The 26,916-nt window shown below is 36.7% G+C and overlaps 1 protein-coding gene across 8 annotated transcripts in view; it reads right to left on the bottom strand.

Moving 5' to 3' along the window:
- neo1a (neogenin 1a) overlaps positions 1-26,916 on the bottom strand; it is a 192,246-nt gene that overhangs the window by 93,453 nt on the left and 71,877 nt on the right. The gene's annotated exons all lie outside the window — the stretch shown is intronic.

Here is a 26,916-nt window from a genome sequence, read left to right as displayed (position 1 = left end):
ATAAATCACTCAGAGACCCGCCGCCTTCAACTATTTTAATGGTGAGCACACTCAAAAGTCATTGTTACACATCAATATGCTACAGATGTAGGCTACAAATTTTTATTGCTATCTGGTATTGTATTTATTATTGTGTTGTTCGCAGAATTGAATGCTTTTGTGCCTCGTGTTTGCAAAGTATATAGGCATAAGGGAAAAGGGCTTAGTTTTCTAGACTATCTTCTGTTGTGTTAATAAAATGGAAATTGTGATAGTATTTTCTTCCATATTGTGAAACAGCTTCTCGAACAAGAACAAATGTAGGGCAGGACTTGATTTTGTCCATGGGGAATTGATTGGATGGTTGTGGTTTGCTATTGGTTGATCTCATGTGAGTGACAGGATGCCCCGCCCTCACTCCGGTAAACACGTCATCAGAGAAGAGAAGAGAAAAGAAGAAATGTCACTGCGAGAGGGAGGGGAAGATATTTTCCATTAAAAAACAGAATCATTCATTTTGATTTGATGGTAATTTTAAGAGCTTCCTACAGTATTACAAATAAAGTTTGAAATTTAATAAATTTAATTTTAGTATATCATTATTATTATAATTATATTTGTCTAAATTATTAATTTATTTTACAGTGAAATAGTACAATTAATGTTTTTTTTAATTATTATTATTATTATTAATCACAAAAGTTTAGACAATTTTGCAGCCCTACAAACAAACACGTGAAAAGTGTTATTTCATTTTTAAATTGCAATCACAAAAAAAAATAAAAAAAAATCTTGCAATTAGATTTGTTCCCCAAATTATGAAGCAAGATTGCGAGAACAAATATATTTATTTGTTGAAATAATGTTGGTTTACCACAGGTTCATCTATTTTTCTTTAAACTACTGAGTCCTTCATATCTCTCCTTACCATAGAAATGAATGTCAGTTTATGCCCACGGGTTATATTCTGAGCCGGTTTCCCAGAAGCGGCCGACCGCTGACGGACACACACATTAGTGAACGAGCAGCGCTTTCCCATGAGGCTGCCTCATCAGAAGTCTAATACAATAAAACTTCACTTCCCATCTGATACATTAGCACTGCATCAATGTGAGATATCATTCACCACTGACTAAAACCCAGGACCACAGCAGGTTACGGTCAGGTGACCTCGCTCAAACAGCTGAGATGACTTTTATTTAAAGGAAACACCAGTGACAGGTCTGCATGAAATCCTCTGGTATCTTGTCAAATGTTCTGTTGATTTTTCCTGTGATCAGCTGCAACACGGTCACCACACGAGAGTTTTCAGAAAGCCCAATACCACCAAACAGGATGACATTTCATTTCACAGAGCCGTGGAGGTAATTGCAAAAGAAATGATTTTCAGTCATGGAGACTAGATGGCAGGAGAGCAGCAGTGAGATGGACAGTGTAATACGGCTCCTGTCCACAGCGGGATTCACAGCTCAAGTGTGGACCAATCATGAGGATGACCGGGAAAGGTGGGCCTGATTATGTTTAACAGTTTGCAAAGTGCTTCTCTAAAGATATGAAAGTATGTTTTATGAATTAATTATCTTCTAATAATCCAAAGTTTAATAAAATACATAAATTATATTGTTAATTGTTTTGGTTTTTGTGATTATTTTTAATGTATCATCAGTAAGAGGTATCAGTGGGTTTGACCCATTCTGCTAAAGGGGAGGGGCCTCTGTTTGATCTTGAATTTGCATACAGATGAGTTAATGAATATGCACACCAGTCCTTTATGCCCTTAAGACATGTCTTGAATATGAACCACACAGACAGGAAAAACAGACTAATAATTATTAGCGTTGGAGCACTTTATTATTTATTGTATACTGTAGAAGTATGAAGCACTGGGACACTGCTGCTCTCAGAGGGTTGCAATTGTCAGTTTTAAAGATGTTTGTCTCAGATTTTTATTATAAATATATGAGAAATAAAAATACACACAAACTGGTGACACACAGTAAGGAACACAAAATTGAGGTGGATAGTAGCTCAGAAAAATTAATTTTGGAAAATGTGATAAAAGATGTTTGAGTTCATATTGAAATTACATTTAATTGCAAACTTATAGATAAATAGATAATATAAATTCAAATAATAAAAATTTAATTAATTTATTATTTTATATATAATTGTTATGTTATATTATAAATAAATACATTTATACATTTAATTTCATTACTGTCTTGGTGAAACAACTGATATATAAAAAAGATTTAATTATTGTCTTAAAAAAGCAGAATTTGATTTTTGCAGCCATGAATATAATTATAATATAATATAATATAATATAATATAATATAATATAATATAATATAATATAATATAATATAATATAATATAATATAATATAATTAATATAATATAATATAATATAATATAATATAATATTTACTCGCATTACTGTCTTGGTGAAACAACTGACACATAAAAGATTTCATTGTCTTCAAAAAGCGGCCATAAACCCCCATGTATTTTGAATGATTTAAGATACTATGTTATGTTTTATGTTGTGTTGTGTTGTGTTATGTTATATGTTGTTATGTTATATGTTGTTATGTTATATGTTACATGGCATATGTTATGATACATGTTATATGTTGTGTTATATATTTTATGTTATATGTTATGTTTTGTTATACATTATGTGTTATGTGTTGTGATGTTTTATGTAATGTGTTGTGATGTCATGTATTTGATCTCAGTGCTCTCTTGGTGAAACAACTGAGACAGATTTCATTGTCTTGTAAAAGCAGAATTTGATTCAAGATTTTTTGCAGCCATGAACCCCATGTATTTTGAATGATTTGTGATGTTATGTTTTGTTATGTTGTATGTTATGTTATATATGTTATATATTATGTTATATATGTTATGTTTTATGTTGTGTTGTGTTTTATATTATGTTTTATGTTATGTGGTATGTTTTGTTATGTTATATGTTATGTGATGTTTGATGTGATGTGTGATGTGATGTTATTGGTGATGCACTGCTGTCAACAACTGAGACATAAAAGATTTTATTGTCTTGAAAAAGCAAAATTTGATTCATGATTTTTTGCAGCCATGAACCCCCATGTATTTTGAATGTTATGTTAAGTGTCAAAAAATGTATTCTTTCTTTTCCCATTTGTATACTGATTCTTCTACTTGATTAGATTCCTTCACATCACATCAAGTTCCTTCGAAAGAGCAATGAGAGTCAGACTATCAATCTTGTTTGTGTGTTTTTTTTTTTTTTTTTTTCGGAAAAAAGAAGAGCAAGAAACTCAACACCGACTCCATTTGATTTCAAACTATTAAGGTGACATATTTTACCCCGATCGACTTGTTCACCATTCTCAGCTATACTGACCTTCACGAGAGGTCGTTGCCAGTGGAGACGGCACCACCGCAGGGAGAGGCCGATCGCATTACAAAAGCATAGATAAATTTGTTGTCAGGACCTTGTGTCTCCCCTCTTATCGGAGATGAGGGGGAATCGTACCTCTACAGGGCTCGACTGAGCACGCTCTGTATAGTGCCAGCAGAACAAGACTCTGGACAGACATGCCAATCAAAGCCTCTCAGGGCCCAACGTCCACACAAAGTCTGCATGCACACTTTAGCCAATGAGGACAAAGCTGGGCCCTCATCACCTGCCTGATGCAGTCAGCCCCCTGCAGGCGGCCCACCAGCTAACCTGATTAATGCGCTCTGCGCTGACAGCTGCTGATAGACAAACAAAAGGAATAGTGAGCCACTGATCTTTGTGTCTGTTTGGATCTCTGAGTCTCTGAGCATCTGCAGATCTGCTCTGTGTCTGTCTGCCTTCCATAGGAAGGTCATAGTGCACAGGAAGTTGGAATGTGAGAACGGATGAGAGTGGTATTGGTTTGTGTCCCACACTCAAAGGGGTCCCAAAGTTAACCCCTATGTGGTGTTGAAAACCCAAAAATTGCTTGTAAATCGCTCGTTATGCTATGTTATCACCAAATATTGGATTCAATCTTTTTGTCAACTTATTTTATTTCAATTAGCACAGGTTTTTTATTTCTTTTTGGAACCGATTGATTGTAGGCCTCATTGATCTAAGCTTATGCACCTTATTTTTTTTAGTTAAAAAAGCATTGTGTGTGGATAATATTGTCAATATTAAATATAATATGGAAACTTTACACTGTTTATCTTACTAGTTTGTTTTAATGTTTAACCAGGAAGTTTGTTTTGAAACGCTTTTATTTTGTACAAAATGGAACAGTCAAAGTCACACTTGTGGTGCTCGTGGTGAAAAATGGCCGGCCTACCAAATGTAGCCTAGCTTACAAATATCTCATTATGCTACATCACCACAAAATGTTGGATACAATTTTTTGTCAACTTGTTTTCTTTCAGTTAGGAGAGGTTTTGTATTTATTTTTTAAACTGTCTGATTGTAGGCCAAAACCTGAGGTACATAAGCTCAGATCAGTGAGGCCTACAATTAATCATACAAAAACCGTCCTAATTGAAAGAAAACAAGTTGACAAAAAGATTGAGTCCAGTATTTGGTTATTATACAGCATAACAAGAGATTTATGAGCTATTTTTTGTAGGCTGATCAATTTTGAGTGGGAACATCTCAAGTGTAACAAAACATTTGGGAAGTAGTTATACCCTGTGTGAGCAAAGTCAGTTATAGTCCAATGCGATAACATAAACTAAAAGAAAATCTTCTACGGGTCAAAATGACCTGAACAACATGAGGGTTAAGAGGGAGTCAGACCAGGGAATTAAGAAAATGTAACAGCTATAAATACTGTAATTTTTTTAGTCATGCAAGCCCATTTATTTTGCAGTATTTGCATTTTTTATTCAATTGTATGTATATGGGTCATTGACGAATAAGGTTTTTAAAAGTGTAAAAAAAAACAAAAAAACAATGGAGATATAAATAATTTTGAAGTTTTATTAAGTGTTAACAATGTGATTTTGTGGTTTTTATAATCCGTTAACACTGCTTTTGTCATTTTATACAAGATGTACAATTTGTCACCAAAAAAGTCATTTGGTTTAACCAAAATTTCGGTTTTACCGAATGACGATATTTCTAAACAATGCTAAAAGGCTGATATCTAGCTAGCTTGCAAAAGGACAATCAAACATTTTATATTAAGTACAAGTTTTTAAAATATTATTATAACATTTTTTCCATGTTTTATAGCGGTTATACCGAATGACCTGATGTTTCGGGACATGCATATGAACAAGTGAAAAATAGTTAAAAGAGATTTAGTTACTTTGCTTCATGACCATGTGGTCCTTTGCAGGTGTCTGAATGATGTCATATCCTGTCACATGATACTGACCACATGACTTGATCCAAAATGTTCCCTTTATATTGGTTACTCCAAATTACATCAATGAAATTAATTTTTTCCGGACGTTCTTTCTCATAACAAAGCAACGACTTCTATACATAATTTTAATACCATTTTGTTGATATACGATGTTATAAAATCATGCCAGAATAAAAAATATTTATATACATTTATTACATTTTATATCACAAATGAAATGGCTGTATTGACCTTTGGACGGTTAAAAATCTTTAAAATACCTTTATATGTAGCAAAATATAATTAAAGCCTTTTGGATTCAATAAAAGAGATCTAGTTGTACTATCTTACATACTTTGAATGTCATATCTTTGTTTATTATTATTATTAAGGCCTTTAGACAAAAAAAAAAAAAAAAAAGACCTGTCACGTCATTGACCAATATACTCTTTTTTCCTTTCTTTCTTCCTTTTCTTTTCTTTTTTTCTTTTTTCTTTTCTTTTTTCTTTCCTTTACACATTCCTCATCTCATTGGTGTAATAATTAGTAAAATAAAATAAAATAAAATAAAATAAAATAAAATAAAATAAAATAAAATAAAATAAAATAAAATAAAATAAAATAAAATAAAATAAAATAAAATAAAATAAAATAAAATAAAATCTCATTGCTGTCTTGGAAAAACAATAAAGGTATAAAAAAAGATTATATATATATATATATATATATATATATTTTTTTTTTTTTTTTTTTTTTTTTTTTTTACATTTTTATATTTTTTTTTTTTCCTTTCTGTGTTTGCATAAAATCATAAAATCAGAACATATAATTTTTGCAGTTATCAACCTCAATGTATTTTGAATTATTTTCTTTATAAATGAATCAATTAACATTTAATCTCATTGGTGTCTAAGGCAAACATAGGTTTAAAGTACTATTATAATGTGGATCTTGTTCTTAATATGTCAGTTCAAGGTTTCTACTTTGAAGAGTTTCTGGGTTCTTGATGTAGGAGGTACCCGTGTGTTTTGGTTGCCAAAAGTCAGGCCAAATTAGAGAACATGCAGACACTTTTTTCCCCTCCGGGCCATCTAATCACTAAAATGAGCACAAAGGAGCAGGTGTCTTTCTCATCTCGTGACTTGTTGGATGCGTCTTTCTTAATGGCTCACAGCAAATTGGCACATAGAACAATAATCTGTCAAGTGTAATTGTTGGTGAGCTTCAGCCAATCGCACTTATGTGAGAGGTGACTACGCAGTGTGAATGGGCCGAGGCTGAGAAACCAGTCAGCAGAAGGAAAACAGAAAAAAGCAGGGCATCACACTCTCCAGACAGCTCCACCCAGACAGAGGAGAGAAAGAGGGCAGGACGTGCAGCCAGAGGTGACAGACGCAGCGGTGTGATCGCCAGCAGCTGAGCCTCCCTCCAGCTCGCCTTTCTGTTCTTCACTTCAACTAAGAAGAATAAGCCTCTTTAGTCCGGACACCTGCAAAACTGAGGGTGCGAGACGAGTATGAAAGCCAAGAGCTGTGTGAATCCTGCGCTTCCTTTCCTTTTGCCTTCGGGCAAATCATAGTGATTCAGACAGCTTCATTCTGAACGCTATTATCACACGCATGATGATACATCTACATTTAATTCATGAGTGAAAAAAGAAACATTTGACATTTGAGACTACTACCCTTAGGAAAGACAAATCACAACTGAGATCTTTATAATATCACAGTTATTTCCACTAAATAGCAATGAGGATAAATGGAGACTTAAGATTCACAGATTTTTCTCTTCAGATAAAAAATAAAGTTTTAAAGGGATAGTTGGCGCAAAAATGAAAATTCTGTCATCATTTACTCACCCTCATGTTGTTACTAACTAGACTTGAGCCGATATTCTGTAATGCGATAAATCGCGATAATGAATATCCACGATATTGTAATCGTGGGCACTTCAGAATACCGTAAATAATAATTTATTACCAATTATTATTTTTTTTATAAGGCAATTAAGAATACTTTATCTGTCAATCATATAAAATGCACAACACCGCTGTATTCTGCGTCAAAACGCGCTCAGACGTAAACAATCCCAATGTGCACGAGAAGCACATGGCGGAACCAGTGAAGTTCCTCTCTGACAGCAGAGGGCGCTGATGGAACAGCAGCGTTCAGCGGTTACCACGGAAACCGTGCAAACAAAGTAACTGAGCTAGTGAAGTTTTTAAAATGCTTCAAACAGCCATTCATTTTTTGTAGTCTTTTTTTTTTTTTTTTTGTAGTTTTTGTAATCTCAGTGTTGTTCATCACAGCACCAAATACTGAATACTTAAAAAAAAAAAAGACTTAAAAGGATATTTATTTTCAAACCTAAACATTTTTATATTTTAATCTGGACTACAACATGCCATAATGATTAGAAATATTCTGATTATTTGTTATTGTTCGGTAAAACTTTGAAAACATACAGCTTCATTAGTTAACATGTTAATTCATTATCACTAAACTGACAATAAAAATACTTATAAAGTATTAATTATTATTAATTAATGTTAATTTCTTAGTTACTGTTTAATAACATTACTAAAATCAAAATAACTTATTTAATGGACCTGAGATAAAACTAACAATGATCAGTTGTGTTTCTAAACTAACATTAACAAAAAATAACACTTTCTGTATCAAATGTAGCTATTGCTCAATCTTAGTTAATGCATTAAATAGAGTAAAGTGTTATCTGTTGTTCTTTATAGCCTAATTCTTTTGCATTTTAATCTGTTTGAAAATTTCAGTCAGAGTTGTTTTTGTTTTTATTACAAAAAGAGTTCTTAAACCTGTTAAACTATGACAAAAATGGTTTTGCAACTTATTTTAATACCGTGATAATACCGTACACCGTGATAAAAGCTTCATCAATTAATCGCAACATGAAAATTTGATACCGTCACATGCCTATTACAAACCCTTTTCTTTCTGCTGTTGAACACAAAAGAAGATATTTTGAAGAATGTTGGTAATCAAATGTAGGAAGTCAATGGTTACCATCAACTATCTGATTACCAACATTCTTCAAAATATCTTTTTTTGTGTTCAACAGAAGAAAAACCTGACACAGGTTTGGAACAACAGGAGGGTGAGTAAATGATGAAAGAATTTTGAGAGATTTCAATGTGATCTCAAATATTACTCATACAGTGTTCCTTTATTTCTTTTGCGTGGGTCACAGCGGTATATCAATCATTATAACATGATATTTTTTTGAGAATTAATCATTATATTCAAGAATTTCAGCTGCCGTACGAAGGAGAAAAAAAAAAGCCAGCCACATAAATATTTTATGGCTAGAGCTCATCATCTAATTAATATTCATGAGCCAAGATGATAAGGTTTATACAGCCATGTCGATAGAATAATTAAAATATATTTATTTATATGTGTGCTTAAGCAGTGTGTTATTTTATTAATATTTAATCATATATATATTTACTTTAATTTATTTAATCAGGATTATTTTAGTAAACAACTGTTAATTTAATTTTAAATCTAAATAACATTCACATTTAAATTAATGATTACTATAAATACATGTATTATGTAAATGATGACACATATATGATTAAATAAATAATTAAAGCATATAGACCTTTCACAAATGAATCAGCGCTGCATATTTGCAGAAAACTGAAAAAAAGACTAAGCAAGAACATCGATCCTACTGTACATTTACAATTGGCATCTGTTTCCATGTTTATTTCTCTTCAGGAATTTTAAGCAAGTTTATTTTTAATTTATACATTTCTAATTTTATAAATAATAGGACATTGGAGACAAAGTTAATAATAAAATAAAATTTTAACTGAAAATATTCACTGTTTTACAGAAACATCCTAACTTAGAATCCTATCCCATCTGTTTAGTAACATTGTAATTTCACTAAAAGGAAGAGAATTAAGGCCCGTTTACACCAAGGACAATAACTATAAAGATAAAGATATAGATCTAAAAATCATTCTAAGGGCCAGATTTACTAAACAGTGAATTAACATGAGTGCAGTTCTAAAAAAGGGCAGATGGGTGTGGATCTGTGCGTGATCTACTGACACAGACGGGGCCGGATCATTTCCATAATGACCAACACAATCTACCAAGAGCAGCACAAATTAGCGTCTGGTTTAAGACATGCTTTCTTTGGGCAGAAAACCAGTAAATTGACTAGCTCAAACCTTAGTAAATCTCCTTGCATGATTCATTTAAATACTCTCTTCCCATGAATTTTGTGTCCGAAAGGGAAACTCCAACAAATGCTTATGCAAAAATAACCTTGTCCACGCCTTTTCAGCACTAATTTTTCATTGTGTGTCTGACAGAGTTTGCACTGGCGTAAGCTGTTAATAAATCTGGCCCTAAATATTAGGCTGTGTGTCCACCAAATCATTTTTTTTTCCCCGTGGCTAGCGTATTTTTCAAATTGTTTTCAATGGGAGTGTCTCTGAGCGTCTATTTCATGCTGGAGCACTGAGTGCTCGCCGTTTTTTACGGTCATTCGGTTTAACCGTCCAAAGGGCAATACAGCCATTTCATTTGTGATTAAAATATCTTAAAATGTAATAAATGTTTATATTTTTTATTCTGCCATGATATTTTAACATCATATATCAACATAGTGCAAAATGGTATTAAAATTATGTGTAGAAGTCGTTGCTTTGTTATGGGAAAGAAAATCCGGAAAAATAAATTTCATTGATGTCACTCAGAGTAACCAATATAAAGGGACCATTTTGGATGAAGTCATGCGGTCAATATCATGTGACAGGATGTGACATCATTCAGACAACTGAAAAGGACCACACGGTCATGAAGCAAAGTAACTAAATCTCTCTTAACTATTTGAAAAATTCATGTTTTCACTCGCTCATACGCATGTCCCGAAACATCAGGTCATTCGGTACAACCGCTATAAAACAAGGAAAATGTTGTAATATTTTAAAAACTTGTACTAATATAAAATGTTTGATTGTACTTTTGCTAGCTAGCTAGATATCAGCCTGTTAGCATTGTTTGAAAATATCATCATTCGGTATAACCAAAAGTGTATTTCGGTAAAACCGAAATTTTGGTTAAACCAAATGACTTTTTTGGTGACAAATTTTGTCCATCTTATAAAAAATGACAAAATCAGTGTTAACTGATTATAAAAACCAAATAATCTCATTGTTAACACTTAATAAAACTTAATTAAAATTAATTATATCTCCATTATGTTTTTAAAAACATTCGTCAGTGACCCATCTACATGTTTATATACAGTATAAAAAAAAAAATGTAGAAACACACTGTATGTGAAATGATACACTAGTAACTCTCCTGCGGATATTCAGTTTCATAGCGAGCGAAGAGTCTCAACTGAAAGCGCACATAGCTAGGCGTTTTCAGCAGAGCGCCTAGCATTTTCAGCTGGCTTAAAACGCTTTGGTGGACACATGGCCTAAGAATAGTTGAGAGCACATCACAACTATAATGATATCGGCACAGAGAAACAATATTCATTCATTGGAATCACTTTCAGAATGATTTCTTCCAGCTGATTAATGCTAAAAACATTGACAGCAATCAGAATCCACCCTGCTTTAAAGAGCTTGTGCATTTGAAGCGGCACACGGCAAACCTGCAGCACACGCTTAGAATAAACAGAACGATATCGTCCGCTGGTGTGGACACTAATATCGTTAGAGTTATTCTTGGGCCTTTAAGATAGGAAGTTTCTGTAGTAGATCCTGGTGTCACAGAGAGCCCACATACATAAGATTGCCTGCATGCTTGATTTCAGAGTGTGAGACAGCCTGTGACACTAGTGATAAAGCCCCTCTCCAGTCCCGGTGATGGTGGCTCCACTGACACTGAAACACACCCCTCTAGTGATGTTGTTTCATATCTGACCAGTCTGAACAGGTTCCTTCTGTGAGGTGTGAAGCAGCATGGCACAAACAGAGCTGCAGCTGCAGGGGCCCCTCAGACCACAGCACTTCATGACCGTGAAAACAAACCAGCAGAGAAAACCCAGGAATGTCATCTCGCACCTCTCCTATACAGCCTACATACTGCATACACATCAGTGCTGTAGACTAGCCGCTGTTAGCTGCTATAATAGCGTAAACTTTTATAGTAACAAGCAACTTTTAGTGGTATAGTGTAATGCTACATCACTTTTTACACATTGCATTTTGTCACACTGCATTGTACATGCAGATGCAGCTTTGGAGCCGAGCGAGCTATTTAGGAAGTTTAGTTCAAAACCTCTTTGAAAACAATTCAGTTTGGTGACGCTAAGGTTGCAAAATTTTTGCGAAACTTTCCATTGGAATTAACGGGAATATATGTGAATTTATGGGAATAAACAGGGAATCTTAGCCTATAACAGGGTAGTTAAATGTATTTGAAAAAAAAAAAAAACATCTTGCAGCATAAATTTGGTTAAAACAACCAGATTTAATGCAATATTAGTTTTTTAGTTTAGGTTTTTTTTAACCTGCACCTTCCTAAATCACATTCATACAGCACACTGCTTACTGCAGGGCTATTGAGGCCACACCCCCAGCATGCACTGTGCATTCCCCCAGTCCATAACATGCACATTTGATCAAAAATACATAATATTGTGAAATATAACTACAATTTAAAATGTTTTTCTGTTTTGATATACATAAAAATATAATTTATTTCTGTGATGCAAAGCTGAATTTTCAGCATCATTTCTCCAGTCTTCAGTGTCACATGATCCTCCAGAAATCATTCTAATATGCTGATCTGATACTCAATTATCAATGTTGGAAACAGTTGTGCTACTAAATATTTTTTATAACCTGTGATATTTTTTTGATGAATAAAAATTTAAAGAACAGAATTTGTTACAATATTACGGAAGAGGATTAGGGCCCAGCAATAATAAAAAAATAAAACCATCTCGAGATTAAATTTGTTAAATTTCAAGAAAAAGTCAATAACATGTTGAGAATAAACTCCTTAAATTATGAGAAAAAAATCGTTAAATTTCAAGAAAAAGGTCGAGATAAAATGTTGAGAATAAACACTTTAAATTATGAGAAAAAAGTTGCTAAATTACGAGAACAAATTCGTTAAATTATGAGAAAAAAGTCGTTAAATTACGAGAACAAATTCGTTAAAATATGACAAAAAGATGTTAAATTACCAGAACAAATTTGTTAAATTATGAGAACAAAAAACTTTTTCTCATAATTTAATGAGTTTTTTCTCAACATTTTATCTCGACCTTTTTCTCGAAATTTAACGAGTTTTTTCTCGTAATTTAACGAGTTTATTCTAAACATTTTATTTCGACTTTTTTCTCAAAATTTAACAAATTCTTTCTCGAAATTTAACAACTTTAATCTCGAGATGGTTTTGTTTTTTATTATTGCTTGGCCCTAATCCTCTTCCGTACAATATAAACTACTGCTCAAAATTTGGGGATCAGTAATTTTTTCTTCTTTCTTTTTTTGAAAGAAATTAATACTTTTATTCAGCAAGGATGTGTAAAATTGATAAAAAGTGACATTAAAGTGATATTGTTAGAAAAGATTTCTATTTTGAATAACTTCTGTTCTTTTTAACTTTTTATTAAATCAGTGAATCCTGAAAAAAGTAAAACAGGTTCCAAAAAAATATTCAGCAGCACAACTGTTTCCAACATTGATAATAACTGAGTATCAAATCAGCATATTAGAATGACTGCCGAAGGATCGTGTGACACTGAAATAAATAAAACATAATTTCTGTAATAAAAATATATTTATTTTACATATTTACTAAATTAGAATTAATTGAATGGGAAAAAAATAAATAACTGTTATTTCATGTTATGATCAAACAAAATTTTGATATTTATGTTTTTATATGATATGTTTTATAAATATTATACATTTATATAAATTTCCCAAAATTTCCAGTTAATTCCCGTAAATTCCTGTTAAGTTTCCAAATTGGAATGTTTCCAAAATTCCCCAGGTTATTCCTCCAGAAAGTTTCCATCACCTAGGGTTGCCCCTTTGCAACCCTAGGTGATGCTAGTGGTACTGAAATTACACACTTTACCTTTAACTAACTTAAAATATGTGTAACTTGTAGTTTGGTTGCTTCAAAGTAACATCCCCAACACTGCTACACACTCACAATTTGCTTTTGACCTGGGTTCACCGTCTAATCCTGTACACACTTCACTCGCTACATACAGACAGAAGTTAGTTAGCAGGCAGCGAAATTCCTCAATGTTCCCCAAGGCCCTTGCACACAGGGTTCAGGGCAGCCTCATGAAACAAGGACCTTAAACACTCATTCTCATCATTCTGTTGTAGTTGTTGAAAGAGCCGTTCTAAGCGGGCCCCGGCAGGCACGTCCAACTCGGAAACCGGATTTATTTTATTCAGAGAGTGAGAATCGGCTGTCTGCTTTACTTCTACAAGCGTTCACTCCCCTGCTGCTCTTGAGAGAAAGACGAGAATCCTGTAACGTGGCAACAGCGACTGCCTCCCCATCTTTTATTAGTTTTGAGTGACACTTTGAAACCGCGGCCAGGATCGAAACAAAGCGTTGACACAAATACAAATGAGCCTCCCGCTAAAGGCTACTAAACAGAATAAACAACCCCGGATTCAAATTGTTTTGACTTCACTGATGGCAGAGACGAATCAATAACGCTACAGTGGGAATTTGGAAACTGAAAAACACAGATATAAGCCAAATATTCTAATAATGAGGGGTTTAAAAAGCAAGCACATTCAGTCGGGGGGGAAATGCTACTGCATGGAAGCAAGCTGAGAATCTGCTGGCTGCAGACAGATGGCATTCTGGGGCTGAAGGGTTGACCACGGTGCCTGGATCGGCGCTGACAAGGGAGCCAAGCAGGAGCTTACCACCTACAGACTGAAGTCTTACAGAAACTGATGACATGCCTGAAGTTTAGAAGGCGCTAAAACTTAAATTAAGAAACTGCCTTAAGCGCTATAAAACCCGTGACAAACCAATCCGACGTCAAAGAACTAGCGGCGACAGAAAGTCGATTGTGTTGTTGCATTTCAATTGCGTATCAAAAAAAGAAAACTGAAACTAAGACACTGCAGATATGCAAACCATAAACAAAGCAGCGCTTGCCGAGAATGCCACAATGCTGATTCAACATGCTGAATCAGACGAACTGTCACCGACGAGGCCTGACTAGAGTCGACGTGTGGAACACATCGTTAAAACTAGCCCAACAGACACTCACTGAACGTACTGTAGCCTTGGTGCGTCATGGCCCTAATATGACCCAGCGTCTGCTGGAAGCTAGTTATTTTAGTTTATAAAGTTTTAAACATGGATATCTTCAGAAGGACTTTATTAACCCCCTGGAGTCAGATTAATTATTTTGGAAAGCTTGGAAGTGCCAGGATATATTTTAATATATCTTCAATTGTGTTGGTCTGAAAGAAGATACAGTAGTTATATACACCTAGGATGGCTCGAGGGTGAGAAAATCATGGGATAATTATCATTTTTGGGTGATCCCTTTAATCATAATTTCACTGTTCGGTTTTACAGTGCATAGTAAAAGCTATTTTTTCACACACACACATATACAGTACACACACACACACACACACACACACACACACATACATGTATACATACATATACATATGAAGAGCTCTTTTCCAAAATGCGATAAACGCCAAATTAAAAAAAAAAAAATTGAGTTTGTCTTGTCATTTTGCTGTGTACTGAACCTATTCTCTGCTCCATCAATGTTTCATGCCAAATCGCTATATTTCGTTGTTTAAAATGTACTGCAAGATGCAGTTTCTTTCCAAACCACTATAAGCGCCGAATCTGTTTTTAGCCTAAATGCAATATGTCCTCTCGACCAATCAGAATTAGGCGAGCGTTCGATGCAATCTAACATGGCGGTTCTTTGAAGCGAGGGGGTTTGTTTTTGCTCAGTCTTCAAAATGAGTGCTTTAAACTCTATTAGCACTTTTGATGGCCTGGATGAGCCAGTGAGACCTAAACCTGGGGGCTGGAGTCCGGAGCGCTAACTCGGCTCGGTTCCCGAGATGTCTCGCCTCGCCTCGTGTGTGTGCACAAGTGTGTGACATTGTATCAGGCGATCAAACAGTTCAGTAAACTGTTTGAAACATATAGTCACCCTTTCAATACTGAGATTCTAGATGTTTTTATATAAAAAGGCTAAAAAAAGGATGGATTTGTAGCATTTTGAAACAAACAAACAAAAAAAAAAAAAACAACCTGAATTTATAATCAACAAAGTTGTTGTTTCATTTAACAATCATTGTTTAACATGTTCAGACTGAGCCAATAGACCATTTTAACAGGATACATTGAATATTAACAAAATGTATAGGTCTAGGTAAAAAAAAAAAAAAAAAAAAAAGTCATTTTCATGAAAACTATTAAAATGGATTTATAGCGTTTTGGAAAAGAGCTCTTCATATATACAGGGTATATATATAGGGTTATTATGTATGAAAATATATAGCTGCCTTTTATATTCTAGAATGAGTGTTCATATTTGCGGGTCCATGGCCTCAAATGTTTGAAAATCCCTGAACTTGAACACCCATGCAATGTCCTAGCAGCACCAGATTAGTCTAGCAGCCACCTAGGAACTCTTTTAACACCCTAGCAATGGCCCAGAATACCTTTGCAACCCCTTAGAAATGAATCTTTTCAGCAGCTCCCCTGCCTGTGTCAGACAGACCCCCAAAGTTCAAGGAGCATATGCAAGTTTTATTTAGCACCTTTCTTGAATACTTATGCTAAGCAAGACTGCAAAAAAGGTTGGGAAAAAAAATCTAAATTTTAGGTTGATGGCAAAATAAATCACTGTTCCTTCCATGAGGACTGTCACTGCTTATCAATGTTCTCAACAAATGTGTCGATCCTTACTAAATCCAAACGGATGCAGTTCAAAGGTCTGTCAATCTAATGAATGACAGCCGTGCATGACGTTGCTTGTGTCCGTCTCAATCAGAGTTGTGTCGAAGAGCAGATTTCCCCTGAGGTTGAAGCTTGAGTGGAGCGATCAGGATTTGTAAGCGCCAATTTTTAGATGAGAGGCCTTTGGCATAATGACACTTCAGCGCAGAGTTGAAAGAGCCAAAGAGTCCAGTAAAAATGTGCTGTCTACCATCCAATCTCACTCTTCATAACACTGCATGATGAATCTTAATGTGTTGTGGGAGTACAAACAATGAACCAAGTGCATCTAGATTTGCTTTGTTATGCAGATTCACGTTTATTTCCGAAGACTTCTCTATAAGAAGCCTTTGCTTGAAAGTGGTAAGTGAGGAAGAGTGATAAAAGGATCCCAAAGGTAAAGTCCCAAACAGGAGATTTTGTTTCTAGCCCAAATCACCTGATAAACTTAAATCTCATTCACCTTCTCTAAAGTAGATATTTTGTATATAGCCTACTGCTTCTCACTGCAAACTATACATGTGTGCTTCTTCAGAATTATTAATTATTAAATCAAGAGGCTCTAAAATGTAATGTTGAACACAACATTTTACAATCAGAGTGCCTTTGGGAGCCACTGGCCTTCTTGCTTGTTGCTGCACTGCCGTTTTCATCCTCTCACATTACCATGCAGTAGACATTTAGCTGTCAGCACATTGACACTGAAATCGGTTTTTAAATGATCACAAAAACAGACCTTAAAATAGAGCAAATGCGTCCACACACAAACACCATCTCTCAAATATGCTCTGGGTCCTGTGCTAAATATTATTGATCTATTCCAAGATCAACACAATAACAAATGGGAATTGTACAGCATAAGCAATAGACAAAGCCAAACAAGTCCCTTTAAGGCCAGACAGTTAATTTTGTGGCCGTTTTGGAATCGCCCCCAGGCAGCTATTTTCTAGCCAAGCAAGTACAGCGCCTATGTACTTGAATACGGAAAGATCGCAAAACTTCTGGCTAAGATTACGTTTCAACAGCATGTGTCAAATCTGACAAAAATAGCATAATTTATTTACTCTTTTTTTTTCTTTTAAGCTCAAATCACGCTATAAATCTGCATTCAGTTTAGTCTACTCTTATTGGCACTTGAAACTTCTTTTCCTACAGCCACCATATTGAGTGTTATGGTTTTCTCATTCACTTTTCTACAAGTGATCCATCTTCTCCCTTTTATACTCTCTCTGCATGACTCTGCTTTTATGTATATGGGAGGTGGAATACAGCAACAAGGACAAATGTTGTTGACGTGTACGCAAGCTAAAAATGCACCGCACAGGCTGCACAGCTGAAAGCCACAAGCACGGGCAGTGGAGCTGATCCAAAGACAGACTTGAGTGCTCACAGTGAATGACAATTCAGGTCACTGGAATCCTGTGCCAAACTTTATCACGAAACAACGGATCTCTGTTCTCTTCCTGAGTGTGGATATTGTGTAAATATTACTCTTTGGGAGGTTTCTGTCTCTAAATTTAAAGGGTTAGTTTACCCGAAAATGAAAATTTTTGTCATTAATTACTCACCTTCATTCATCTTCGGAACACAAATTGAGATATTTTTGATGAAATCTGACAGCTTTCTGGTCCCCCACAGAAAGCAATGCAATTACCACTTTCAAGGCCCAGAAAGGTAGTAAAGACATCATTAAAATAGTCCATGTAACTACAGTGGTTTAACCTTAATTTTATGAAGTGACAAGAATACTTTTAAGGTTTAAATTTAACGTTGAACCACTGTAGTCACATGGACCATTTTAACGATGTCTTTACTATCTTTCTGGGCTTTGAAAGTGGTAACTGCGTTGCTGTCTATGGGTGATCAGAAAGCTCTCAGATTTCATTAAACATATCTTAATTTGTGTTCCGAAGATGAACGAAGACCTTACGGGTTTGGAACAAAATGAGGGTGAGTAATTAATGACAGAATTTTCATTTTTGAGTGAACTAACCCTTTAAGTACAGGAATGAAACCTAGGCTCCTAAATTTGATCAATAATTGCTGTCCACACCCATTTGTTTAACCAAAATACCCTTCAAATGACATACATAAACACACATGCACACGCATGTACCAATACAGACGTCAGTGGAACAGTAGGGGCATGTTCTCCGAAAGGCGCCTATCTGGGGAGCAGTGATATACTTCACCGCAGCACTGATAAAGCATTTCAAACTCAAATGAGCACACAATGAATTTCAGACAGCATTCATTGTCTGAGATGATATCTCAGGCTGCAATTCATTTCGGTGTTCAAACTGAAAGCTGACACAGGAGCAAAGAACCAGTGAAGAGGCCAATGCCCTTCATTTTAGCGCATGTGCTCCGATACACTGTAACATGGTGTGCACACAGTCAATGCAAGTTCGATTTTGGCTCACATTATCAGATCTTCCAATTTTCATGAATAAAAGTGGGAAAAGGCATGAATAAATAAAAACAGGGCAACACCATACACTATAAATGGATGTGGGATATTCCTACCATAAATAACATGGTCTCTCCTCCATCACCAACTGTTCACATTTTTTCAGTTGATGAGTGCAACAGTTCACTCTCTTTTTTGGTGAGTAAGATAAACTGTATTTGAGATAACATTATTTCTCGTCCTTCCCTTCAAATACCTTGTATATCCAGACCAATAACCCTCGAGAATTTTAAGAATTAGAAGATTTCACAAAACTAGTTAGCTCTATGAAAACCTCCTCTAGCTCTCTGGATGTTGTACCCACTGCTTTGTTTAAAATGTTATTGCTTTCTATAATTAATAATACATTAACATCTGGTCAGGTTCCAATTTATTTGAACAAGCTGTTGTTGAACCACTTCTCAAGAAAACAAATCTTGATCTATCCTAGCCTCAAAATGATAGACCTATTTCTAAGTTGCCTTTTATGGTTAAGGTCCTGGATAAAGTGTTTTTTAATCAACTTACAGTTGTTTTAGATGATTATAATGCAAGGTGATTCAGGTGAATGTTCTGTAACATTTCTTTTACTTCTTACCGCTGCATTTGATATTGTTGATCACTGTATACTAGTTAAGAGGCTCAGACATTGTGTTGGTATCTCTGGAACAGCCTTGAAGTGGTTATCTTCATATTTATCAGATAGGTCTTTTTCAGTTAGAGTTTAGAATTATGCTTCACCAACAGCATCTCTGTCCTGTGGTGTTCCCCAGGGTTCTGTCTTGGTCCCTTTGCTTTTTGCATTATATTTGCTGCATTTAGGGCAATTGTACATTTAAGGGTGTTGGCTATCATTGCTATCCAGATGATATTCAATTATATATTTATTTTAAGCCCCATAAAATTTCAAAATTGTCTATTCTTTTATTGTATAAACTATGAAATATTGGATGGCAAACAATTACTTGCAGTGAAATACTGAAAAAACAAAAGTACTTATTTTGGCTCCTGTTGGTGTTCTCCCTAAGGCGACAACTCCCGTTGTCCTGCAGTTTTGCTCCAACCCTGAAAAAAAAAACTCTGCTTATAGCCTTAGTAATCCTGAAGAGCTTGATTAGCTTGTTCAAGTGTAATTGATTAAGGTTGGAGCTAAACTCAGCAGGACAGCGGCTCTCTAGGACCGAACTTGCCTACCCCTGCCCTAAGGTGATGAAAAGTTTTGGCCCTTTTTCTCTCTCTGTTAAACCTACTCTTTGTAATTTAGGTGTTCATATGGGACAGACCTTGAGTCTTGATCAACATGTTTACTCTGTTTCGCACCTGTTTTTATCAGTTGAGAAACATTGCGAAACTGAGGTCAGTTGTGTTCACAGTAGAGATGGAGATGATCATACATGATTTCATTTCCTCCTGCCTTGTAATTTTCTTTTTACTTGTCTTAGTAATACATCCTTGAAACGATTAAAAGCTGTTCAAAATGCTGCCGCTAAGCTTTTAACTAAGTCATCAAAGAGATCACATGTAACACCAATTTTAATTTCCTTACACTGGCTCCCAGTCAGATTTAAAATTCAATTTAAAATCCTTGTGATTGTGTTTAGAGCATTGCAGGGCCAAGCTCCTCTTCATATGAAAGAGTTGTTGCAACCTTATAACTCCAGTAGGAGTCTAGGATCCTCCAAACAGGTCTTGTTAGCGATCTCTCACTCCAGATTAAAGACTAAAGGTGCCTGTGCCTTTGAGGTTGTTGCTCCTAAACTGGAATGCTCTTCCTTTGGATCTAAGATCTGTGGACTCTGTGGACACTTTGAAAAAGCAGCTAAAAACTCACTTGTTTAAACTTGCTTTTGTCTAAATTGCTCTATATTATTTCGTCTTTTATCTGATCGTTTGCTTTTTAACTGTCTGTTATTCTTATTTTGTTTCCATTTCATTTTTGGATGTAAAGCACTTTGCTCTAGAAAGGTGCTAAAGAAATAAAAAACATACTAATTATTTTCATTCCTTAGTTTATAATGAAACTGTTAATGATTAACTGTGTACTCTCCAATTGTAACATCACGTTTGTGTCATCAAGCCAGGCTACACATTTTCCACCACAGTTTCCAAGCCAAAACTGTTACCACATTTCCTAAATAGGAAATTCAGACTTTTCAAAACATAAGCAACAACAGAGCTTGTCCAAAACAATACAACCACTACAACTGTACCGGGACCAGCACAAAATGAAATATCTAAATTATGAATGTTTCCAGTGTACTGGTGTTTGAAACTCATAGCTGTTTGTGTTGCGTTTGAATTTCATTGCTGGGCGGCAGCCAGCAGGGCCGGGAGAGATCTGTGCAGAGGGCTGAAGTGTGAAATGAAACACTGATTGATTGAGAGAACAGCAGACAGCATGGAGAACAGCCCAACTCCACTCGAGCAGAGGTCACAGAAAGACAGGGATGCAGAAGGGTGAATGGGGGCTATGCAGGCGGGGTTAGCAAAGATCCTGGATTAGTGTCACATCCTGACCTCGGATCAGTTTGTATGGCACAAAACATACCCTGATTTATGCAGAGCACCAGAACTCTGCAAACCAAGGGCCATCTGAACTACTTCAGATATATTCATGTGAAAACAGTTGGGTCATTGAAGCCATTTTTCAACCACACAGTTCTGGTGTGGTTTCATGGCCTGTGCTAATTCTTGAACTGTTCTGTGCGTTTCCACCACAGAAAAGGCTGTTCCAAGTCAGAACATTTTGTTTGACTTACTGGTCTGGAACCAGGAAACGGTGCAGAGAAATGCCTTGTTGAGAAATGTCAAATAGGATCAATTGCACAAGAGAGAACAATCATGTCCGTGCGGTTGTGAGAGAAAAAAAGAGTACCGGTACTTAATGCATATCCAGTTTCAATCTCTCTCGAACAATGACAGAAGGGAGTACCGGCAGATGATGGCATGATTCAAAGAGGTCAAGTGCTGGCCGAGCAACTGCCATGTGAATCGAATGAATCAAAATGTTATTCGATAGCTTTCTCCGTACTACAGTCTTCCTTGCCTCCTTGCTCCACCAGCCACCAAACGTTGATTCTACACAGCAACATTTTGTCTCAGGAAGAAATGAAGAAAATGATTGCAGAATTCCTCCAGAGTACCAGTGAAGCATACAAACATGGACTTTCATTTCAGGTGTTCTCCTTTGCAGCTTGCACGACTCTGCCTCCAGCCAGCCTTGAGGAGCTGGGTTCAAAGTGTGGAGCGTGCTGTGAGGCGGCACGAGCTAGACAATTCCCATTACCCACGTCTTGCTCTCTGCCCTGCCATCTCGAACCGACGCTCCATGAATACAAATAGCCAAGGCCGCGGCTAATCCCCTTCTGAATGAATGCATACGTGATGGCTGCTGTCTGAGTGCCACAAAAAGGGCATTTGTTTGTATGTGTGGTTAAGCATAAAAAGAAGAGGAAAGTGAAAGAAAACATGACGATGGAAGTATGGACACTGTTTTCTTCCATCAATCATGTTGATTACTCTCGCAAGTGCCTGTTGGTCTGACGTCTCACAGGTTGTGGCGGCAGCAATGCTGTTCCCGGTGCAATGGCATTGTAATAGCCCACAGCAAAGATGCAACAATTAACCTTTTTATTACACGCCTGTCAGCCACAGCAGACGGTTCACTGTCTCAAAGAGAATAAAACGAGCAAGTGAAGAAAGGCGACTTTCATTTGGCTTGAAAACACCACAGACGTGTTTGTGCTAGTAATACAAATTAATCTGCTCTTTTTTAGGGCAGGGGTTTTCATACCCCAGTTTTAGGGTACCAAAATGCAAAATTTTATTTTGTACAAACAAACCAAAAATTCATTGTCAGTTATATACGTCCAATCTAAGTGCATTTCTGTATACACATTTTAAGTATTCACTATGCAAGCATACAGTTTCTCCATAGACATCCACTGCAAGTACATGCATGTATACATTTATGGAAGATGATGTTACTGCTGTATGTGATTTATTGATGATCTTCCTCTCTGTGACTCCCAGACAGCAAGGGCTGAGGGCCAGACAGTGTAGCAAACCAGCACACGCATACACACAAACTTAATTGCTCAGAGTTTTTCTCTTTCAAGCTCAAGAAACTTAATGGAATTCTCTGTTATTTGTTATATAAATATCAACATTTTTCACAGATATTTATCTTAAAATTCCTTAAGGTAGAAAAAACAGGTAGAAGAAACTAATCTTCATCTAGAATTACAAACCCGATTCCAAAAAAGTTGAGACACTGTACAAACTGTGAATAAAAACAGAATGCAATGATGTGGAAGTTTCAAATTTCAAAATTTTATTCAGAATACAACTTAGATGACATATCAAATGTTTAAACTGAGAAAATGTATAATTTTAAGGGAAAAATAAGTTGATTTGGCATCAACATATCTCAAAAAAGTTGGGAAAAGGCCATGTTTACCACTGTGTGGCATCCCCTCTTCTTTTTATTACAGTCTGCAAACGTCTGGGGACTGAGGAGACAAGTTGCTCAAGTTTAGGAATAGGAATGTTGTCCCATTCTTGTCTAATACAGGCTTCTAGTTGCTCAACTGTCTTAGGTCTTCTTTGTCGCATCTTCCTCTTTATGATGCGCCAAATGTTTTCTATGGGTGAAAGATCTGGACTGCAGGCTGGCCATTTCAGTACCCGGATCCTTCTTCTATGCAGCCATGATGTTATAATTGATGCAGTATGTGGTCTGGCATTGTCATGTTGGAAAATGCAAGGTCTTCCCTGAAAGAGACGACGTCTGGATGGGAGCATATGTTGTTCTAGAACTTGGATATACCTTTCAGCATTGATGGTGCCTTTGACGATGTGTAAGCTGCCCATGCCACACGCACTCATGCAACCCCATACCATCAGAGATGCAGGCTTCTGAACTAAGCACTGATAACAACTTTGTTGTCCTTGTCCTCTTAAGTCCGGATGACATGGCGTCCCAGTTTTCCAAAAAGAACTTCAAATTTTGGTTCGTCTGAACACAGAACAGTTTTCCACTTTGCCACAGTCCATTTTAAATGCGCCTTGGCCCAGAGAAAACGCCTGCGCTTCTGGATCATTTTTAGATATGGCTTCTTTTTTGACCTATAGAGTTTTAGCTGGCAACGGCGAATGGCATGGTGGATTGTGCTCACCGACAATGTTTTCTGGAAGTATTCCTGAGCCCATGTTGTGATTTCCATTACAGTAAGATTCCTGTATGTGATGCCCGAAGATCACGGGCATCCAGTATGGTTTTCCGGCCTTGACCCTTACGCACAGAGATTGTTCCAGATTCTCTGAATCTTTGGATGATATTATGCACTGTAGATGATGATAACTTCAAACTCTTTGCAATTTTTCTCTGAGAAACTCCTTTCTGATATTGCTCCACTATTTTTCGCTGCAGCATTGGAGGAATTGGTGATCCTCTGCCCATCTTGACTTCTGAGAGACACTGCCACTCTGAGAGGCTCTTTTTATACCCAATCATGTTGCCAATTGACCCAATAAGTTGCAAATTGGTCCTCCAGCTGTTCCTTATATGTACATTTAATTTTTCCAGCCTCTTATTGCTACCTGTCCCAACTTTTTTGGAATGTGTAGCTCTCATGAAATCCAAAATGAGCCAATATTTGGCATGACAATTCAAAATGTCTCACTTTCAACATTTGATATGTTATCTATATTCTATTGTGAATAAAATATAAGTTTAAGAGATTTGTAAATTATTGCATTCCTTTTTTATTCACAATTTGTACAGTGTCCCAACTTTTTTGGAATCGGGTTTATACAATGGATGTACATATGCTAAACAAATACAAAGTTCTGTCATGAAACTCTAGATATGCTTGTTGCTTACACATTGAATTGGCTTGTTACATTCACTATAGCTGTTTACAGCGTGCTTCATAGTTCATCTAAAACCCTCCAACTTCCCCAGCTCCACCTGTATACATCTGCTATGATATATTGTATATATATTGTATATATATGCTATATTGATATATGCTATTTGTGCAGCAGCACTATGTCTTCCTCGCAGAAGCGTATTGGCGTATGTATTGGCAGTAGCAAGTTCCTATACTTGCTCTGCAGCAGCAGCAATTCAGCAGCAGCATAGCAGATCTATTCCGCCAAGACCAAATACATTAACATTGTCATATACATTGCCATGCTAACAATCTTCTGAGAGTTGTCATGATAGAAATCTAGTTACACATATGTAATACAAGTCATATGCTCATTGAAAAATTTTATTTGTAAGTAAGGCAAAGTTTAAACCGTAAGAGTACAGAGTTATAAAACAAATGTGGACAAGATAGCTCAGATAATTTTGTCTTGAATGAATTGACCATTCACTAATTGTTTGAATTTGAACCTTATGTGTTAAAATGTGTTAGCCACAATATTAAGTTCATTTTCAACCAAAGCTAAAGTTAAGTGGTTGTGAAGACCGCAAGAGGCTGCCCGAGGCGGTGGTGCTGGAGCCTTGTGAAAGGTGGGACGGAGACCCGGATGCCGTGCTCCTGGAACGAGGTGGGGTGGCTGCCGTCCTGGACCTGGAGGGAGCGGAGGAGTCGCCGCCATCTGCCGTGGGCCGGAGCCTGCTGCCGTCCGCCATGAAGGGGAGGAGCATGGGACGTGGGACTCGCTGCCGGCTGCCCTCAGTCGGAGGATCGGGCCGTTCACCAAGCGTCCAGTGCCATCGCATGTGGCACCGCGAGGAAGAGCCTCTTGGCAGGCTGAGGACCGAGCGGCAGTGTGTCAGGGAACCGGACCCAGAATTTTTTTTCCTCTTTCTTTTTCCTTTCTCCCCTCTCTCGTCCTGTCGCTCCCCTTGCTTCCATCTCCTTTCTCTCGTCTCGTCTGTCCTTACCCCCAGGTGCTGCGGCCGCTGAGACAGGCCCCGGGGGGGGAGTAGAGCGCAGTCTCGGAGGTACCCCCCGGCCTGCGAGGGGCGATGGGGGTATGTGGCGACCAGGGCGGGTGAGAGCCGTGAGGGAACGGCGCGAGTGATAACAAGCATCACCTGGGAGGCGCACCGGCGTTGAGTCTCTCACGGAGGAGCGACGACCGTGGAGGACGGGAGAGGACCAGGCCTGGACTTTATTTTATGTATTATTATGTTTGTGTGGCCGGCAGACATCCGCGAGGGTCTGCCGGCATTACTTTCGTTTTGTTCTATGTTTATTTTGAAAAGTTACGTTGAATGTTCGCCGGTTCCCGCCTCCTTCTTCCCACATTTATGAAATGTGTTACAATAAAAAACAAGCATATTACTCCATACATTACTTTTTAATTGCTTAAATATCATAAAAGGTATGTAAATACTGAAATACTGTACAGTGAAACACTGCCAACGTCTCCATCCATCAAAAGGATCCTTGGCCTAACAAGGCTGAAGGAAGATATATGCAAAACTACTATGGTATGTTTCTTTAAGGAAAACTCCCATTGCTGTCTTGGAGAAACATTTGAGATATTAAAGAAGTTTTAATTTTCCATCTCTATCCCAAAAAATCCCAAAAACCAGTAGTGGGATTTCTGTTTAAACTCCATTTAAGCAGTGCAGACTGTCAGTAAACCACACGCTTTGGTTCAATCTGTTGCACAGCTGAGAATACCTCACTAAAAAGCCCAATGAAAATCTCCTGCTTGCACTCCATGTCAGCTTTTGAGAAATAATGAGCTTGTTCACTCAAAACAGACTTCCATGGGGGAAAGACACTTGTGCTACTTCAAATAAGCATCGGTCTCTGACTTTTCAAAGAACTCCTTCAGAGAGATTTCAGTGAGGTTACACAGTCTGCAAGACTGTAAGGGCTTGATGTAACTTAATTGCATTCCTTTTTACCTCATACAGCAAATTGAGTTTTAGGGTAAAGACCCAACTCAAACACCTCATAATCCCTGCAGCTTGCCTCCTGCAAATGAAACAAGGTCACTTTCATTTCGACTCAAAAAGGCCCAATATAGCAGCCGCAGCACTGCCAAACGTACCTGTTCTCAGACATTTACAATACTGGTGCTGCATCAGCAGATTCCCTGACTGACTTATTGAACTCCCCTGCAGGCAATAACGCTGAAGGATGAAGACAGGACAGACAAACAGAGCACTCTCGCTGTCATTCTGTCCTTGCATTTA

The sequence above is a fragment of the Chanodichthys erythropterus genome, chromosome 11 (assembly GCF_024489055.1).
Source record: "Chanodichthys erythropterus isolate Z2021 chromosome 11, ASM2448905v1, whole genome shotgun sequence".
NCBI classification, from domain to species: Eukaryota; Metazoa; Chordata; class Actinopteri; order Cypriniformes; family Xenocyprididae; genus Chanodichthys; species Chanodichthys erythropterus.
Note: the sequence above shows the minus strand (reverse complement) of the source record. Positions and strands in the feature narration are given on the sequence as shown.